Raw genomic sequence first — 6,000 nt, 5'->3', positions numbered from 1 at the left:
TGAACAAACAAATAGCAATATAATTAAAAATATTCAGTAAGTATTTTTGTAAGGAATAAATTCCGTATTAACGATGTGTCAACTGAAAATTAGTGATGTAACGAATATTCGGTTACTATTCGGTATTCGGCCTATTCGGCCTATTTTTCACTACTCGGCCGAATACCAAATATTTAATCACTATTCGGCCGAATACCGAATAACTAAAAACAGGAGTAATAAATAACAAAAACACAGTAAATTAATCATTTTGGTATTTAGGTTTAATGTTATCCAGTTAGTGTTGTTTGTTTATCTTTATTTATAACTTGTAACATGCACAAAATAAAAAAGAAAATAATATTAGTCACATGTATTCACAATTTATAATTACAAAGATCAGCACACGTACACTTTTATCGTTGGAGAATCCTCGCACAACTAAGAGTCTGACCCTGCCTATCCTTCTTTTTAAGCGATCGTCTTTGCTCTTCCCTTTCTCTTTCCTCTATCGCTCTAATCCATGTATGTCTGTGCATACATCATAATACGCGCTCACGATACTTTCGATTTCTCATCTTTCCGTCGTAGAGTTCCCATTTTACAATTACGTGACTCAGTCTGGTGATAACGGAGAAAAGAGACAGATAGGACATCGATATAAGTCACAGTTATGATTTCACAAATTCGAGACAGCTTGATAGCCGAACGGCCCCAGGCTTTCGTCCGTGCACGCAAAGTAACTTTCATTACAAGCATTTAGCTTTCCGAAGTCTATGACAACAATTGTTTGACATTGACGGCCGCGAATTTCGTGCCAATAAGCTGTCTCGACTTATTCGATTATGTTATCAACTGAATTTCATATTTATTTTCACATTTTCACTTCGCGGTCCTTCTCTGTTCTTTTTCCGTTATTTACACGTGTAGGTTATTTCATTGTTATCCACATTTGATATCATCATTTATCACATACTTCCATGACACTCTTGTCTGTTCACTACAACTGCCAAGAATTAACGCGATTGGCGAAACGTAGTGACAGCGGGCCAATAGAGAGCAGGATCCTTGCCATAATGCGGTTTGCGCGCCAATTTTCGTACGTGTGTTAATCGAGCCGAATAGTTTGGCCGAATATTCGGTATTTGGCCTCAGGCCGAATATACTATTCGTCCAACACTACTGAAAATATAAAAGCGTGTTGATGTAACAGATTAATTATTCTATTGTTACTGCTTTAACACTTCTAGACTTTTGATCTGGGAGAGTAATTTTGAATGTTAAACCAGAACGAAACGAAGCTAAACATTTCTTAACCCTGTCTGTTGAAAACTGAGTGTATCTTACAATGTTCTGAACACATCTAAAAGAAAACTTCTAAAACAAACATATCGGAATCATAAACATCCTTCTACACTAATTAACAGTCCAGTAATAAACGTAAGAGAGCATTAATGTTTATTATGATAATAAATGAATAAAAGAAATGATTGATTTCGAATTATTCATTAACAAAACGTAATTTTAGATTTGTTTTTTAAGATCATTTTTTAGTTTAAATTTAAATCCTAAAGCCTCTGGAGGGATTCAAAAACTCCATCATTACACCTTCTACGCCTTTCTCTCTATTCGAAAGGTTCAGAGCATCTACTTTCTTCATTCTCATTTTGTGTTAAAGGTTCTATGTTCGTTCTCAGCCTTCTTGTGTGAGGCAATCATATTTTTCATTTTGTAAAATAGTTTTTATAGACGGGTATATTTTAGTCGTGTTCGTAACGACATTTGTTTATTATTGGCACGAGAACAGACAATTTATATTTTGTTGGTCACGATTTCGTTTTCCATTACGTGTCTGGTGAAAGTGCCGTTCGTCCATGGAGATGGTCCTCCTTTTTATACTTCTCTTTCTCTCTGTAGTTATGGTTTCTGAGACCACAAATTCTGGTAAGTACTTCAAATTTAACAAACTGTCATTTTGGAAATATTTAATACAAATTACTTCATTTGTAAATTCTTCTATAATAGTTTCTATGTTCTAAAAAAACAGAACATAGAAATACAGTATACATTTAATAGTTATTAGCATTTATATCTTTTTTGATAATCTCAAATAATGATGGTGCCACATACAATTTTGTTTATGCTAATGTGAAGAAGTTCTTGTTAGACATAAATGTTCACGTCAAAAACGTGCAATTCGTTGCTGGATGTTTTGATTTACAACTTTTCAACAAGTAAATATGAAATTTTTTTATTATAAAGAATGAGGAAAAACCATTCAAAGGACAAATGGTCGAAAGATCGAAAGTCTCTTGGTGAAAATATATTTTTTTATAATTTTCGCCTATTATTTTCTATACTAAATGCAAAATTTCAGTCTTCTGGTCAGATTTATATCGTAAGAATAAAATACAATAATTGCTATAGTGAAAATTATTCAGTATAAGCTTCAAACTTTATAATAAATTTTATAATTTCTTTCTTCAGAAATTAATAATTGAAATGTTACTGTAATGACTAAAATATACCCGTCTATAAGAACTATTTTTTAAAATGAAAAATATGAGTGCCTCACACGAGAAGGCTGAGAACGAACATAGAACCTTTAACACACAATGTGAATTCAGAAGGTAGATGCTCTGAGCCTTTCGAATAGAGAAAAAGGCGTAAAAGATGTAATGATAAAGTTTTTGAATCTCTCCAGAGGCTCTAGGATTTAAATTTAAACTAAAAAATTGATCTTAAAAAACAAATCTAAAATTATACATTTTGTTAATGAATCATTCGAAATCAATCATTTCTTTTATTCATTTATTATCATAATAAACATTAATGTTCTCTTACGTTTACTACTGGAGTGTTAATTAATTGGTGTAGAAGGAAGTTTATGAAAGAGTAATTTACTTACTACTGAATTTTTACTAGTCACATGACTCCAGCTAGAGGCTGTGTAAAGTACCATTGGTTATATTACCCCATTGTAGCTTTATGATTTAGTCTTCAGGTGCAACTAGCACATTTTAGCAGCATGTAGTTTTTTTTGCCTTAGGCAAGATGTAATCAATGTGGCAACAGAATAAAGCTTCTCTCTAATTTCTCATTTTATTTTGTATGATGTTTCTGTTTACATGTGTTTTAGATATTCCAGCTGTTAAAGTTTTTTGCGTCCTTCTGTGAAAATTAAAATTTACATAAAAATGAATATAATGACATTGATTAATGATAATAATAATAAAAAAATTGTCAATGATTAAAAAATGAAGTTTTTAAAATAAATTGTTGATTGGACTTCATTAAATTTTTATATTTTTAAATTTGTTCATATAAAGTCTTTTATAAATAATAGTACAGTACACATTAATTAACTAATTAATAATTATATATTTTGGATCTAAGGTTTTTATGGTTTCATAAAAATTTTTTTCCTTAAAATCTTTCTATAAAAACGTGCTTAAATATTATGTAAGATAAGAAAGGGGAGGGGGATCAATGAAAATATTACGGTTTCTTACACAGGGGTAGATTGGGGTCTAGAATGGCCGAAATCGCCCTTACGTAATTTATGGACAGCCCCTTAACAACTTGTCCAACACTAAACTAACTTTCTTCCACCATTAAAAGGAACTCAATTACTGCAAATGCCTATATTTTTCAATACTTTCAATCACCCTTCAAACTGCCGCACTGACGGAGATATGACTTTCCTACATAAAAGCAATTTCCTAGCAAAATATGTAAATATTGTCTTAAGTGATGGAGTATAGGACAGATATTCTGAGATTCTGGATTTAAGTTATCAGCTGAACAATGTAGAATGAGAACATACCTGGAAACGACGAAATTACTGTCTTCAGTTTCGTTTGACAGATACTGTAGAACAGCGAGAAAACCAGAGAACAGGACGCTGAAAAAATTTAAAATATCCCATAATAATGAAGATTTAATAAAATATTGTGATTTTAAAGCAATCTTTCGTTCATTATGCAAGAATAAAAAGAAAATTACTGGTCAAATATTAGTAGACAGTTGCAGTCTGAGCGATCTTATATGCAACTTTAGTCTATTGTTAATAGATTTAACCTAATTGGGTTACTCTACTTTTCACAAAATAGTATGCAAAACCGGTTTTTGTTTTCTATTAAAAAGTATAAATAAATAAATGTAAATTAACGTATTTTAAATTGACAGAGACTTAACATCAAAAAAACTAAAGAACACGACGCTGAGGAGATTTCGAATATCCCGTAATAATGAAGATTTAATAAAATATTGTAATTTTAAAGCAATCTTTCGTTCATTATACAAGAATAAAAAGAAAAATTACTGGTCAAATATTAGTAGACAGTTGCAGTCTGAGCGATCTTATATGCAACTTTAGTCTATTGTTAATAGATTTAACCTAATCGGGTTACTCTACTTTTCACAAAATAGTATGCAAAACCGGTTTTTGTTTTCTATTAAAAAGTATAAATAAATAAATGTAAATAAACGTATTTTAAATAAGGATTGTTTCATATTGTATATTTTCTATTATAAAATTTAAGGCCATTATTGAAATTTACATAACGATTATACAATGCCTTGCCAAATTATTACACACATGCAAAAAAATTAACAATTTCTAAGTTTTTATGTAATAAATTAATAATAACGCAAATGTTGATAGAATTATTTATAATATTTATAATTGTTGTTTTTTGTAATAAAATGTTTTTGCATATAAAATAAAATTTTTAAAAATTATAAATAAAAATTGGCATTTTGTACGACCACGTCTAACAGCCAACAGTACAGCTATAAGAGAAGGAATAATCTTTATAAATTTTTTCTATTGTTGTTGTTATCAATGGGTTACAATGCCATATTGATTTTCGATTACATCCTTGTCTACTTTAAACATTGTCTATAAATAGAAGTTATTACACTCACTTCCTATTAATAAACGAAGTACAGTACAAAGTAGACAAGGATGTAATCAAAAATTAATAAAAGTATGGACATAGAGGCAAAAAGAATTAATACAATGTCATATCTTAATAACAACCTCTATGAGTTCTCTTTTTGTAGCCAAAAGCTCATTTTTCTCACTTTTATAGTGTGGCCATATAAAAAATAAATTTAAAATGTTTCTAACATACTAGAGAATAAGAATAACATTAAAAATACTCATTCTTAAATAATATTATGAAAATAATAATAATAATAATAAAACTATGCTTTCAGACAACGTAACTAATAATTTGGCCAGAGGTTAAATTATATGTTTTAGCAATAAAAACTGAAAATTTTATTGGTAAAACATCTAATTTAAATGAGAGTTACCTTTTTAAAAATTATTTTATTTTATTCGTTTATTTCTTTTTAACGAAACGTTTTAAATAAAAAAGAAATAAACCAGCAAAGTTTAGCTCAACTTTCCCATTTAAAATTTTAGGTTTGCCATCTGTTATCATATTTTATTAAAAATATTTTTATATCTTTAATTATTAGAAAATATCAAAATGCTTAGTTGTGAAAGTAGAGGAAGGTTTTATAAAAAATTATAAATGCTAATAACGAGTAAAATCGTTATTAAATCCAACCCTACGAAAAATAAACACAACCTGCAAACTTTCAGAAATTTTTCGACAAAAAGAATAGAAATTGTTAATTAGGCGTCAAAAAAGTGAACAAAGACACGTTCCCCCATACGCTATAACGTCTTTACATACAGAAAAACCCTCCAACTATTTTTGTATTTCTCGACGTTTCAAAGTGTCTTAAGTCCAAAAAACAATGTAAAAATTTCGGAAGGGGGTTAGTTTTTCATCGATCTCTGTTATTTATGACAGTCAGAAAAGTAAAAATTATCAACATGCTACAAGTTAATTGCACATTGCATTAATTCCTACGATTCTACGAGATTAACTTAATGCAGAAATAGTATTGTCAAAGTATTGTTAACATTATTAGGTTTTCCAGGCAAGCCTCTTTGTCCACCTCTGACACGCAGTATTTATTTTTTCCGTATTACACTTACTT

This window comes from Centruroides sculpturatus, unplaced genomic scaffold (assembly GCF_000671375.1).
Source record: "Centruroides sculpturatus isolate CEXI.00-Female unplaced genomic scaffold, Cexi_2.0 scaffold1615, whole genome shotgun sequence".
Lineage (NCBI taxonomy): Eukaryota > Metazoa > Arthropoda > Arachnida > Scorpiones > Buthidae > Centruroides > Centruroides sculpturatus.
The sequence above is the reverse complement of the archived record's forward strand: the minus strand, read 5'-3'. Positions refer to the sequence as shown.